Genomic DNA, 16,287 nt, shown 5'->3' with positions numbered 1-16,287 from the left:
TTAATTCCAGCCATAAGGTTTCGGACCACAGGTGCAAGGCAAAGTGCATCAGAACTATACAAAGACGTAAATCCTGAAAAGAATGAAGGATACTGGCCTCACCTGAGAATAATACAAACACCCTCCTTTTTTCATGAACATAATCACCAGGACATTTCTTTGATGTGTTTTTTTTTTTTTTTTCACTTTTTTAATGTCAGTAACAGTGAAAAAAAATGTTAGTGGACTGGTGGGGAAGAGGACACAAAACATTTCCTCTCTCAAATATTTGACAATGCCACATTGCATTTTAAAGCAACCCCTTTATTTTTATCTCTATTGATATCAGCAAAATTTGATCTCTGCAGGAAATGTTACACATTCATTTAGTCTTTGTCTCTGGCTATAGTGTTCGATTTAAATTACCTCCTTCTACTTAAAATTATGGACAAAAATTACACTATTTTACATACTTGGATAGGAGGAAGAGAGGAAAGACTCCAAATTAGAGACTGTTTTAAAAGAAATGGAAGTTTTGTTACCTCCAATACATATAGTAATGAAGCGAATGAATAGGCAAGAGTGATTTATAATTAGCACAACAATTGCTTGTATGTAAATAAATGGTGCTAAAAAGCTTTGAAAAGCTATGTTCTCTTAAATAATTTAAATCTGCTTCCTGAAATCTTGTTTACATGACTAATTTTCTTAACAAATCCTTTTTCCTTTTCTATCAATAAATACTTGCAATGGAATTTTGAAAACTGGGTCATAGTCACAATGCTAGGGAATTTGGAGGAAGGGATGGTGTTTCCCCATTTGGGAATACCTAGGGTCCAGGTGGAATTAAAGTCTCTTACTTTATGATTTCACATTCCCATCTGGTTCACATTTCCATCTTGTTCTCTAGTCCAACATCATCAACTCTCTAATGGACATTTAAACTGGATGTCTTATATTTATTTCAAATTTGATATGAACAAAACAACTCATCCCTCCCCCCAAAAAAATATAAAAACAAGCCAATTCTGAATTCTCCTGCTTTTTAAGAGCAATACAATCCTTTCAGTTATGCAACTTAGCAATGCTGAGTCATCCTCCCTCCCCCACTATCACCACACATTACCTCCACTAAAACTCACCTATCTGTTCCATTGTTTCCACTCACATAACAGTCTTCTAGTATAATGTCTAGCAAACAAGATGCATTAAAATACTTACTAACTGGTTGATTGTTTGGGTTCTTGCAGGCAGACCTGCATCTGAAACCTGCTTCTTTCACTTACTGGCTAAATGAAAATGGACAATCAATAACCCTATCTGAGCTTCAGTTTACTCAACTGAAAAAAGAGAATGATGATAGAAGTTATCCTTTAGGTTGTAATAAGTGTTAAATGGAGTGATGTATGAATGACATGTTGCAAAACTTAAGGTGCTTTATAATTGTTTGGTGTTATTGATAATTAGCTGACCCCGTTTCTTCCTCTAGCATCACAACAATCTAATGAATTTACACTCCCTTCAGCAAAGAGTTTAAAAAAGGAAAAAATCCAAGACTTCAGGGAGAAGAAAATAAACAGCAGAAGTGAGAAAGGTTGACAAGTATGCCTTCATGGTAGTGGCAATTTGGAGCAAAAGCAGCATGATGGAAATTCAGAGGCATTATATGATGGCTCCACTAAGCAGTACATATAATGAGAGTCTAGACTTCAGGACTTTTAGGAGGTTAGCATGGCTTATTGAAATGGGCACTAAATATACAATCAAAAGACATGGGTTTGAATTATAGCAAGCCACATATTCAGAGGTTCATAGAAGCCTACTCAACAGGACTGCGAAAGCTGTTTACTATATATTCATTGTGAATATTTACACATTTTAAATTTGAAAAGATTTTTTAAAAGGGCTTGACTTATTGTTTTGTTCATAGTCTATCTTTAATGAAGTGTTGGAGAATGTTAAAGCAGATTGAACTGAAACAAGTGTCATATGGTATGTGTGTGTGTATGTGTATGTGTATGTGTGTCTCTGTGTGTATGCATATATACATGTATACATACATAGACATGTATACATGTGTGTACACAGTTTATTAAACATTTACCCTGAACAAAACACCTCTGTAACTTGGCAAATCAATAATTAATTTTCTGGGCCTCAGTTTACTTCTCTATGAAATGAATGATTACTTAAACTATTCCATTAATATTTATTAAAATATCAAACTATAGAGCACTTTAACAATGTGCAAAAAAAACCAAATAGTGAAAGGCTTCTTAAAAATCCTTAAAATTAGAGTGAAGGAAGTTGGAAAGAGAAATTGTTGGGCTGAAACTCATTCAATAATATTAATGCAACTCTACAAAGAGGTCCAATCTATCTTCCCAGACTCTTTACCAAGTACCCCTTACAATATAGATCATCATTTCAAACCCCTGATCTCTGAGAAGGCTAGAGTAGTTTCTAAAGAAGAATGGTAAGTGAATGTAAGATAAAAGTAAGCAACTATTTTCTCATTCTAGCTAATGCTCTGTAGAAATGTGAAAGTAAATATTTATATAAGACTGAATAATTTTTAAATAGTCTTTTTTAACAACAAAAACATGCTTTCCCCTAAATTTTAGCTTAGCAGAGTTCCTGACTCTCCTTACAATTTTTTCCACCTTGAAGACATATAACCTTTTTCAGATTCTTTTTGCTTTGTCTTCCCCTGTTAGAATGTAAGCTCCTTGAAGGCAGAGACTCTTTCTTTTTGCTTGATTCATATTTTGGGGACTAAACCCAAAGTCTGACACACAATAAGCACTTAGTCATCTAATCCAATCTAATTTAATTTAAGCTTCAAACAATAGTAGCCTTAGAGAGAAAAATGAAACTATTGTGGAAGGAATTTTGTTAGATTTTACAGAAACATAATACTTGAGATTACTTCCTCCTTCATAAATAAAATATGTGTTGATATACTCACATATATTTACATATCCACATATACAGAGTGCATAAATATTTATTTCTCTACACACTACATTAGTATAATGTGCAGAGTCTATTGGTTTTACAGATTGATTACTGTTATCAGTTTGATATCCCTGTCCTCAACTCTACCAACTCTCAAACTTATCCTCTCAAACAAAAATATTTAATAGAATGCTTTCTTAATTTTATTTGAAAGGCTGCAAGCATCAATGAGTTTTTCTCTGTTCATATAAGTTGTCACTCTTCCAAGTTCTACCTTTGAACTAAACCTAAGCATCTTCACAGCTGCTGAGTTGTATACCAACAGAGAGGGGTACTTGGAGCAAAGTTTTAAGCAAGTTCATGTCCACTTCATTCTTGGTCTTGATTAGCAATTTAAAATGGTAATAACAAAAGTATTTATCTCTAAATTCCTGTATCAACATGCTGTATATTTACATGTTGTTTTCATAAATTGAGAGACAAGATGGGATAATAGGTATACAGCAGGCTTTGTAGTAAGGAAGATTAAGTCAGTCTTACATCTGACACATACATACTTTGTATCAGTGGGTAAACTACTCCAATTCTAAGCTTCCTAAGCAGCTTTATAAGGTTTTAAGTTATTGGGGAGTTGTCAATCTATATATAGGAAGGGAGTTTCCATACTAAGAGTTCTCCAATAAGATAAAATTCTGCATCCAGACTCTCTTCCTCCTCACTAATGACCACCAAAGTAGGACATTGGTATGACACTTATTTGAGACAAGCCATACTTTTGAAATACTTAATTTGGGGACAGCGATACTTATAGGTATGAATTTCTACTGACTAAACTGACTCAAAATATCACTAACTGGTCACTAACCAGATCAAATGAGATTGACAAGTTTTTTCCCCTTTTTGAAATGTCCCTATCAGTTGAATCCTTGATTTCATATTAAATAAATGAATTCGATTACTCTCTCTTCTGTTTTTAATACTATGGTTTCTAAAATGGATATTACTCTGAGAAAATGTGAAAAACCTAGAACTTTTACAGCATATTGCAAGGAATCTTAGAGATCTTGTCATTATTAATTTGAAAAAAAATCAACTGTTTCAAACCAAAAAGCAGATGTTTTTCTTAAGCACAATGAACTCTTTGATTCTTTTACAGTATGTATTCTTATTCTTGGGGTTCATGGAACACAAATCTTCATAAACTTGGATGGGAAAAATAGTTTTATTTTCATTAACCTCTAACAAAGTTTAGCATTTCTTTAATTATTATTTTGCCTTAAAAATCTTTATGTTGTGAAATGGTTCATAGATTGAACCAAAGGTGTCCTTGTCACATAGAAAGATTAAGAATCCTTTCTCTAAGACATCTTGAAATGGGAAGGACAACGAGAAAATTTTTTTTAAAGTTGCTAGTCATTGCTATGACGACAAACATTTGTTATGAGCATGACAGAAAAAAATGGATCGCTGAAGTTTGGTTATAGGTAATTTTTACTCATTTTATCATTCGAGACTATTGCTGTCAAAAGAAGATGAGGTGAATATGTAAGATCTGGGCATTTTACTCACGATGTAAAATATGCATCCCAAACATATTTTGGAAACTTACTTTCAATGAGTCTAGAATTCTTGAGGGAATGTTGAATTATGGTAAATATATTAATATTCAGGAAGAGAATTTTTGTAGAATGAGGAAATTTCTCAGAATAAGATGCAATGTTGCAACATGACCTTATATTACATCACACAGCAGAGATAGTTTTAAAATGCATGAAAAGATGCCCATGTAAAAATTTGGGGAAATATGACTTCAAAAAAGTAGACGTATTGTGTGAAAAGGTTTATGATGACTTATGGAATGTTTCAAAGTCCAATGAACCAAAAGTCAAATCACATAAAAAAGTGATTGAAGTTAAAAGGAGGGCATGTTTCATATTTAAAGATTTTCAAAGTTGCAAAAATTGTAAGGTTTATTATATTTGTGAACATTTGCATTTCCCCCAGGTAATTCACATGTTGCTGTTAATTAGAATTGCCACTGATATGGCAGTGTGGCAAAAAAAATTGATCCATAGACATGATTTCTGTTTGTTTTGTAAAGCAGCATTAGACAGAGACTATCTATTTGAGATGGAAAAGCTTATACAAGTAAAAATTGCATTTTTTCATTATGCACGTTTTAGTGTAGACATAAAATGACACACAGTTCTCAGTACTGGAGAGTATTTGGAAATAGTGTGATATTTTCTATCTAGCCAAACGTATTTCTACAAAATGTCCTGGTAATATTATCACTGCTTTTGAAGCATAAAGTAATTCTGTCTTCCACTATTACCCCTCAGACTTAACACCTCTAAATTTGCTATTTATAATACTGGGATAGGGCAGATGAGAATCCCTACATTTTGTACAGTACAAATCATCTTCTATAGAACCCATATAAGATTGCATGCCCTCTCAGGGAGGGAAGAGAGAAAGAGGGGGAGAAAAATCTAAGACATATGGAAGTGATTATAGAAAACTGAAAACAAATAAATTAATAAAAAAGGGAAAAAATCTTCTTCTAGGGTAAATTACAAACATAAAGAAAAGAGAAATACCATGTTTACTAAGCCCATGACTCCATTATTTCAAACATTCAGCTATAATAAAAATAATCAGTAATTCACACCTTTATAGTTTGTGGGATTTTATGTCAATTGGAATTTCTAAGCACGCTGCATTTTGCGCTGTTTGCTAAAGTGTTGTTACGTAGACAAAGTCACAAGATGAGAAATTTGATTATTAAGCATTATGTAAGTGTAACAAAGTCTTCAACACTCAAGGAACTGATTTCATTGTATGAGAACTTTGAGTATAAGACTAAAGTTTTGAAATGTTTATTTGATAATGATGACAAATTTTCAAATATGAATCAACAAAAATATCGTGGTTCATATTAGAAATGGAGACAAGAATAACCGAACAGAATGTGTGTTATGTCGGTATTCACGAAATCTCAAAACAATAGAGAAGAGTCTTACATACTGCATCGAGTCCCTTTGGCAGATTTATGCTAACACATAGGTAAGAGTCTCAGGATGAGAAAGTTTACGCTCTCAACATTTAAGAAGGCGCTTCACAGTGAAATCTTGGAACCAGTTAAGTACTGAAACTTTATGCACTGAGAGTTTCAATCAGCAGTGCCTTATGTATGATTACAGATTAGGTGGGAAGGAGTTAGCTTGTATGCTATTGATATTTTTATACATGAAAGAGTGTGAATTCTGGCAAAAATTCTTTCTCTAATAACAACAATAAGGACTAGCATATATATATATATATATATATATGTATCTTTATTTATATTGCTATAAGGTTTGCAAAATCTTTACATTTGTTATCTTATCTCAATTGATCATTGTATGAGGTAGGATCTATTATTATTCCCATTTTCAGGAGTGGAAACTGAGGCTTAAAGAAGTTGAGTGACTTTCTCAGGTTCATACAATTCTGAGACATAATTTGAACTCAGGTCTTAACTGAATATAGTTTTAGCTCACTGTCTCCTGTGTCACTTAGTCACTCTCTAAGATATTTCTTTGAAATATATCTTAACTCAAACACATTTCTTAGTTACAACATTTTCAGGAATATTCACTTTGCTTGACTCTAAATAACAGAGAGCTATTACTGCTATTTTTTCATTTCTCTGTGAATAGGTCGCTATATTACTCAAACTTGTACAGGAGAAAAATGACCTAAACTGTATACTAATTCCTTTGCAATTACCTCGATTTGTTGATGAGTTACCTTTTAAGCTTCATTTGTTCATGAAGAATTATATAACTGGACATTTTCTGATGATTATCTGTATAAATTTCCCTTTCCAAAGAACTCCTTGTCAACTCATAAAACTGAACATTCTCTGCAAATACTCATTTTTCTTTTCTGTTTTTAAAGGAATTATATAGGATTAGAATTTCCAAAGATCTGAGATTTTAAGCTGGAAGAATCATAGAGGCCATCAAATTCAATATAATTATTTTATAGAGAGAAAACCGATGTCCAAAGTGGGAAACAGAACTGTTCAACATCAAATAAATGACCATGATAGTATTCAAACCTAAGTATTGTGACTTCAAATCTAGTGCTAGTTCCTTTTTACCATTTTATATAAAAACAAACATACACGTAGTGGTTATAAACATCATGCATCCACAATGAGTAAGTAAATACATTTATATTTCTATTCATGACCAAGTAACTCAGTCTTTTTTTAATTGCACTAAATCCATTCAATATGATGAGCTTGAGGAGCCAGTATGCTGCTTTTTAAGAAAAGCTTAGTCAGTAGATGTTTTACTATCCTGATGGAAATATCAAATAGAAAAAAAAAAGAATTGACCTGTATTTCTGCCCTGGGAATTTAGTTGGTATACTGGAGATGATGAAGAACATTCATTTAAGTAACTAAAAATATTTCACTTTTTCATATTTTCTTTTGTTTCCTTATGCATTGTTCTACAAAATATATTAATATTTATTTTCTAGTTAGTTTGAACACTAAAACATATTGAGTAAATATAAATGGAGATATGAAGGTATTTTTCAGTGTATTTAGTTAAATTTTCTTGGAGAATGATTGGTCATGATACTGGGGGAGGGAATGGATCATGTTGGATTTTTTGTTTAATATATTACAAAAAATTAACTACTATTAAAGTATATTTCCTATTACTGATTGTACAATAGTGCCATTTTGCTAACAGTGCCTATGGGATGTTAAAACATATTTCTCTGTTGTTGATTTTCTTGTATACAGAGAAAAATGTAGATGATCTTTAAAACTTAAATTGAACAAAAGTTAAATAGCTCCATTGAGTAATTTTCACTTCTTATCTGCTTTGGTTTGGTTCTGTTCATCTGTTTTTGTTTGGTTCAAACAAAAAAATGCGATATTTCTCCCTTTCCCTCTTTCCTGCCTTCTCTCTCTCTCCCTCTGTCTTTTCCTCTCCATCTTTATCTCTCTCCCTCACTAGAAAAAAAATAACAGCAACAATAATAAATCTTAGGATTTTATCTCATCTTGCTAATATGACCCAGTGCTTACTCTTGGCAGTGAAGTGGCCATTAGTGTAATATTATCATACAATAAAAATATTTGCTCACTGATTAAGGAAGAGAAAGTGACAAAAAAAATATGTGTAAGAAAAAAAGAAGAAATGGAAAATCAGCCTTCAGCGTTCATTAGCATATTCTTCCAAAAATGATTATAATAAATGCTAGGCCCTCTGGAGAGCTGTTTCCCATTCTTTTCTCCTCCCCTTCTATTGGCTCACTTGCATCCACCTCAGTATTGATGCATAATCAACAAATATCTCCTCCATCCCTTTCCTCCCCAACCACTATTACTATCAAGTAGCCTATATTACATTTGAGTGACAGTACTGTTGCTAGTGGTGGTGCATGGTAGAAGTAGGGCCTCTCATCTTCATTTAAACATATTCTAAATGGGCTAGGAGGTTGGGCTCATAAAACAAAAGAAATCTGTCTAACGGTATCTTAGATATTTTCTCTTTAGATCACCTCTCTGTACCTCAGGTTCCACAGCAACAACAAGAAAGGTTCAATTAGATGGCCTTTATGTTACATTCCACTTCTAAATCTATAATCCTACAATTTGTTAACTTCCTCTTTTAGTAAATATTTTATATGAAAAACTCTATGAGGTTAAAATGCTAGCCCTGTGTGCCACTCTCCAATGAAATTTCTATATAGATATAAATATTATTTGGCTCCAAAGACTCTATTCTGTAATTCATAATCTCTAGATGCCAGGATTGTTGCTCATATACCTGAAAGTTGGGTATGCAAGGGTGGAATGACCTACATATATCAGTACTTATATGCCTGGATATGGATGTGAAGATTCAGAAAATAAGTGACTTCATAAATTAAGTTGGTAGAATTTTCTGATTTTGGTCATTATGAATGTATACTCTGAATAATTCAGGTCCAAGTCTTTCTCATTCAGATTTCCTAGCCTAAGTTACCAAAAAATTGCCTCTAGTCAGTTCATCATATTCATAGCCACAAAAAATTTTCAAATTACTGCAATAAGAACCATATTTGTAATAATTCAGTTAACTTAGACTATAATAGCAGACAAAATGAGTCATCTGGACAAGGAAAAATAACTTTGGATTTGGGAGAGTCACTATCTGGCCCATATATAAGGTAAATATAGATTTTCAGCAGAGTTTTAATTTCTATTGTATCTAGATTAATACATACTCTCATATTCTTTGCATATGCTTTTTGAAGTGCTAAATTGGTAGCATTTTTCTTCCCTTTTCTGGAATAGAAGATATGTTTAAATATACCTTACACATTGACTCTTTTTTTTTTCCTAACTGGAAAAGTGTAAAATAAAGAACATACTTGCATGTATGTAGGGCAACTAGATGGGGAAATAGATAGAGTGCTAACCCTAGAATCAAGAAGACTCATCTTCATGAATTTGAATCTGATCTTGGACACTGACTAGCTATATGAACTTGGGCAAGTCACTTAACCTCGTTTGCCTCAATTCCTCATCTCTGTAACATGAGCTCGAGTGGGAAACGGCAAATCACTCCAGTATCTTTGTCAAGAAAACCCTGAATGGGGTCATGGAAAGTCAACCATGACTGAAAAACAACTGAATAATATACTTGCATATTTATTCTTTTCCTTTCTAATTTGGCAAGCCAATATGGGTAGATTACTTCCCCCTATCTCTATCCCCCTCTCCAATCTAACTATCACAAAGCTTCCAGATAAATCATCAATGTCCACAAATCTGACCATGTTACTAGCTGCTCAAAACTACTCACTTTCTGTTCATATCCTACAAAATAATTTCTAAATTCCTTTTAGGTAGTTAGATGGCACAACAGAGCACTGTGCTCAGAATTTGGAAGACCTGAGTTCAAATCCTGTCTCAGGTGCTCACCCTGATATGAATCCATGGACAAATCACATGACTTTTCTTGGCTTCAGTTGACAAAAAGAGAGGCCAACCTTAATGGTATCTCTAAGTTACTTTCCAGCCCCAAATCTATGATCTTATGGCCATTGTATTTCTACCAACTTTCCACTCTTCTCTAATACCACTCATTCCCACTTCTAGACTCTGTATTTCACTCAAACTGGATTAATTATGGTCACAAAATCACTGATTTGTAGATTTCATAGGATTTTGGTAGCCAATAGTGCCCTCTACCCATACCAAACAAGAATGCCCACCCCAATATGAATTACAAATTATCATCTATGTTTTATTTGAAGATTTCTAAGGGGGAGAAATTGACTATTTCCTTAGGCAACCATTCCATATTTCTAAAGTTCTCATTTTTAGAAGATTTTGCCTGAGATCAAATCAAAACTTATACTTCTTTGTGCTTTTCAGATGCCCCCAACAAATCTTTTTCTTTCCTATCATTGTGCCCTTAGATATACAGCTCATTATGCCTAGAGTTACCAACCAGCACAATAAATTCTGCTCCCAATATCACTAGCCTTTGACTATGAAGCCAAACTTAGACATGACTTTTTTTCAATGAAGTCTTCACTGATAATTCCTCTGCACAGCAAAGATTAAATTTCCTTCATCAGAATTCACACAGCATCTTGAAAATTCCTCTTTTGTACTTAGAATGTTTCAGTCCTTATTAGTTATTGTAGATTCCACTCTCCTTCATGTTTAACATAGTGCCATGAAAATAATGTCCAATAGATATTAAAAATAAGTTTAAACCTATACGCACACACATTATTTTATTCTGCTATAAAACCACTTCTGGCATCTATGACAAACACTGTAAAACTGCCAGAGTCCTTGGTAGCAAAGATAGAACGGTGAGATCCTGGCTGTTGGCCACAACATCAGCAGCTGTCACCCATCCCCAGAGCCATATTGTTTGTGGTCACAAACATCACAGACTGAAAAATAACTATAGCCTTAACCCCAGCCAGCTGCCTCCCAGATGTTTATCATTCTTCACAAAGGTTACCAGGTTAGAGAGATGAGTGGATCAGCATGAATCACTCCTCATGATTAGGGAAAACAACTAACCACAGGGTGACAGAATCACAGAACTTCACAGTTAGATTTCCAAACAATCTAATGCAGTCTGCCTAACAATCTCTTCTACAATTTCCTAGTGAATATGTATCCAATCTTTGCTTGAAGATTATCAATGAACAACCCAATATTTTCCCTTCCCTTCAACTTTTGCAACTCTATTACCAAATTGTCCCCCTCTATACACACACACACACACACACACACACACACACAGTTTAAATCTGATTCACTGAAACTTCTGTCCATTTCTGCTAGTACTGCTATGTAAGGGATAAGGATAATCCTGTTCATGTAAACTTTTATATGTATAAAATCAATTATCACATGCCCCTAAAAATCTTCACTTTTCCAGTATTGTTTTAGCTAATTCCTTAAAGTGATCTACATGTGATATGCTTAATTCCTTCAATTACCCTCTTCTTTCCAACTTTTAATTATTCTTCTAAAATATGATACCCATAACAACAAAATACTCAAATACAATCTGAATGATCATAGGAAACCATAAGATATTATAAATTCTAAACTTTATATTTCTCTTAATATAGCTGACATTTTGCATTCACTTTTTTTTAATACTATGCTGTCAAATTCTGGACTCACAATCATGTTGAAATCCACTAAAACCTCAGAACTTCTATTTTCCCAAAATAACTTATTTTTCTTTCCATATTACACCATCAAATATTGCAAAAATTAATTTTTGACCCAAATACATGATCTTTTGTTAATTTTCACTAAATTCTACTTTATTAGATTTGGACAGTCATTCCATCCAGTAGAATTGTTTTTATATTCAGATTCTGTCATCCAATATGTTACCGAGTTTTGAAAAGTTAATAAGCATACTGTGTTGAGTCAGAGAATGTGACCTCACACTACATCTCTAACCCTTAACAACCAATGTATACTTGGAAAAGTAATCTAATTTCCCTGGTTTCAGTTTCATCTCATCAATGAGGGGAATGAACTACATGAAATCTGAGGTCAGTTCTAATCTATAAACAACATTATTATTCTGAGATCCATCTACATCTTTGTCCAATTAATTGATGAACAAATTTAACCAACACAAGGATTAGGACAGATTCCCATTTCATTGGAGACTTCCCTCCAAACTAGATTTAGAATGTTTTGGGAAGTAGTGAAGTCCTAGTCATGAAATGTAATAAAGCAATGGTTGGATAACCATGTTGGAAAGTTATAGAGATATATTTCATTCAGGTACAGTGGGGATTATAATGGTCTTGGAGGTCTCTTCTGTCATTTTGTGATAATGACCTTGTCTTATTGACAATTTGATGAAACGGTTATGAATTCACCTACAATAATGTTCTGCAGCCATCATTCTTCATCTTCCCACATGGATTAATAAAATATTTTCAAATGCTTTGCTAAAATCTTTGTAAAATTCACTGACTGAACATTCTAATAATCTTTTCTCCCCACTCCAGAAAAAGGAAATGAGGTTAGTTATTATTTTTTCTTGATGAAGTCATGGCAACTTGTGTAATCACTTCTTTTTGTAGATGCTTCCTAACTGTTTCTTCAGTACATCTCAGAATTTGTCATGAATCTGTCAAAATAACTGGTCTATAATTTGCAGATTCATCACTGTTCTCTATTTTTTGAAACTTAGAAAAAAATGTGTTCTTCAGTGGTCCTGTGGCACTGTTTGCATTTTTCACAGACTCTCAAAAATAAATAACATTGGCTCAGCAATCACAATTTAGAAGTCTTTCAGTACCTTGGGAAGCTGTCTGACCTTGGTGACTTAACTCATTGAGGGTGTCTAAACATATTTTTATTTTCTAATCTATCTATCTATTCATTCATTCACTTTTTTTAATTTTACCTCCCTATTCATCATTCTTTTTCTGTGCTGTCCTTTAAAATCCAAAGATTGTTCTCCTTGCTAGAGAAGATAAAGTCAAAATAGCCTTTAATTTTTCTGTCCTGTCTCTCCTTTTTGCTACTTATGTTCGCATTCACCCTTAGTAGCCCCACAATGATACTCTTCTCCTTTTACCAAGATAATATAAAAAGACATGATTTTAAACATGCATGTCCTATTGACCAAGCATGGTCAAATCTGAATTCGTTTGCTTGCCATGTGATTTTGAACAACTCACATATCAATGCCAAGTCTCAAAGTTTTCATCTGTAAAATGAACAACACAATACTTTCCTTGCCTTGTTCACAAAGGCTACTGTCAATATTGAACATAGTAATGGATTTAACAAGTCATACTTGAAAGACCCAGGCCACCAGAGCAATAACATTTAGCAATTTTGCAGTGGGATTCAAGAACATTTTCCATATCAATATGTTCGAAATTGAGCAAATAGTAAAATCTTACATGGGCCTATTTATATATTTAATCGATCAGCTTTTCCTTAGATTATTGAAAATCTCTAAAGGTAATTGCAATGAGTTATTGCATTCTTCAGATTATTCTTAAAAAACATTTCAAATATTATTGTCTCCATTCTTTCAAGATATAGAAAGGAGCAACTCTCCTCTTTTTTTGTTGTGTTAAAGAAGGCAAATCTTCATTCTTGCAAACTTTGAAACCTAGGGACTTTGACCTCTGACCTCTACATAAAAATGACATTGCTCTACACAAAATGAAAGACAGAAGTAAGATTATATTATATGTTCAATTTTATCAAACTTGAGCATTTAATTCTGAACTACCTAAGGTGGAGATGAATATATGACTCATGCCAAGCAAGTAATGTGTTGATGAAGTAATATAGACAGACAAAATACCAGTCATTCTATCTATGTTCTTTCCCTTCAGGAAGTTTCATATATTGACGTGGGAGCTTGCAATATTGGTTTTTAGTGGAATGCTGGAAAAGAAACTAATATATGTATGTTGAAGTAGGACAGTGTTTGTTAGTATGGTCATTTTGAAAAGTTAATGATCTTTTTAAATGAAGTGAAATAATACCTTGATTTCTCTCTCAACTTCGATAATAAAAAACCTAGTTTTTCACACAATTGTCAAGATAGAGCTTCAATTAAATTACAAAAAAAGGACAACATCACTCTGGAAAACTGTTGTTGAAAAATACATAAGTTGCCCTTTTTTCTTCTTAAGGAGTCTCTTCACTGAAGATGTGTATATGCATATTGTCTGTTATTGGTAATTTGTTAATGTATAGCTACTGTAATGTAGATTCTTTTAGAAATTACTTTTTATCTTCTGTCCTGAGTATTTAATTTTTAACTGAAATATTTCTTATTTAATACTTGCAAGCAAAGAAAAATAATAATACTGTATAAACATGTATGAATGTAGAAGTACACTTGGTAATTATTTCAACAATACCAGTTGATCTAATCTAATTTTATTTCACAGATTTGATTTATAAAATATTACTTTGTTATGTAAGTATATGCATGCATGTTTATATGTGTATATATATACACATAAATGTGTGCTATGTATACACTCATGTGTACATAAACTGATATTTTTCTGATTTGGTACTGCTTAATTTTTACATTTTGATGTCAATTTCTCCCAAAATCTTGCTATGGAAGATTAGAGGACATTAGTATATCTCCTTTATGACAGAAAAGTTCATTGTCCCAAAAGATTAAGTATGAGTTACATAATGTTGGCAAGCAGTAGATGGATATTCTGGCAATAATATTCCTACGATTAATTCATGTAGTATAAGAAAAGATGCTTAGGCAAAGTTAGGCCATTTTGCTATGCAATGAGTGAACTGAGTCACCAAATTCCTGGCAGGTTCATTCCAGTTATCTTCTTGGCTAATGATGTTTGTCATGATCAGAGCAATAATATATGATCTTCATTTACTTTAGGATGCCCCAAATAATAGATCATTTTTGATAAGCTAATTCCTATTTTTACTTAAGGTTTATAATGATTGTCTCTTGGAGGTAATAGATATTAATCAATGAAAATGGGGAATTAAAAAACAGGTGTTATGTGATCATGGCATAAACATCTTTCTGAAGGCTATGTCAGTGAAATTTAATCTTTGCTAGGTGTTACTAGCAAAAGTAACTTACTCTATGCGCATGGTGATAGTATATTTATTTTTTGCCATCTAGGATGTTCAAATGGGCTCATTCTTTAGAAGACTGGCCACTATTTAATTATTTTTTTTCTCAACCAAAGCTAATCACAGAAGCTGTGAACAAAAATCAGGAGTGGCAGTAAACTGCATCAATAGAGTGGTACCACACTGAAGAAATCATGGATCTTTAACTTATTTTTTTTATTTCAAAAGAGATTTTCAGAAAATGTCCAATCTTTAGGTATAAATAGCTACAAAGTATATTTCCACATCAAAGTGCATCTCCATATCAGCGCTGATAGGAATTATGGTTAGGTAATTTTGGCTATCAAAATGTATGAAGAAAAAGGCTAATAGCAAAAATTCTATCATTTTATGTCCTTTAAAAAGGTTCCAAAGTTGGCTTATGGATATTTTAACAGTGAAGGAGATGTACTAAAGTGCGGATCAAAATGGGGAGAAATTCATCCCTGTCATCATGCCAAGGCTAACACCTCAATGAGTTTTCATTGATTGAAGTGACAGAACAAAAGTATGCTATTCAGGGAAGCTTTAACTTGCACAATGGATTTAAGAAAATATTAAATTATAATTCCAAATTAATATTCAATAACCATTCTTGACAACACTTTTTTTCTATTTCTCTTTCTTTTTTATACTTTGTTTTTCCCTTTCACACATTTTAATTTCCTTCCATTATTATATCCACCTCCTACACATGTGGAAAAATGTCCATTTAACAATCAGAAGCTCTCAGAGGAAGAGCACTGTTTAGATGTAAGTGGAACTAAAAGCATACATGATAAATACATATTTTTTTCTTTTTAATTGTTGTGAGTTTTTAAAGTAAGAATAGACTATTCAAAGTAGGGTAATTTTTTTTTTTTATAAAAAAAAGAACATGCATTTACAGTATCACCCAAACTGCATTATTTATTATTTTGAGAACGTGTGGAAATACAGAAAAACAGAGTCCGTTTTTATTCACCCTAAAAATGAAACAATGTCAGTGGTTACTGTGGCTTATTTATATCCCTCTGTAAAGCCCTTCCTGATGCCTAGGGCATGTATTTCATTATTTCTTCAAATTAAACTATTTTTCCCTAAAACATTGGACATCAATTTGTCCACACTTTCCTCAGCTGAATAAATATGTCTGGTTTATCCTCAGGTTGAGAGTT

The 16,287-nt window shown here is 32.8% G+C and overlaps 1 protein-coding gene across 2 annotated transcripts in view; it reads right to left on the bottom strand.

Moving 5' to 3' along the window:
• Positions 1-16,287, bottom strand: part of VSTM2A (V-set and transmembrane domain containing 2A) — a 35,681-nt gene that overhangs the window by 10,191 nt on the left and 9,203 nt on the right. The gene's annotated exons all lie outside the window — the stretch shown is intronic.

The sequence above is a fragment of the Notamacropus eugenii genome, chromosome 3 (genome assembly GCF_028372415.1).
Source record: "Notamacropus eugenii isolate mMacEug1 chromosome 3, mMacEug1.pri_v2, whole genome shotgun sequence".
In the NCBI taxonomy this organism is placed as follows: domain Eukaryota; kingdom Metazoa; phylum Chordata; class Mammalia; order Diprotodontia; family Macropodidae; genus Notamacropus; species Notamacropus eugenii.
Note: the sequence above shows the minus strand (reverse complement) of the source record. Positions and strands in the feature narration are given on the sequence as shown.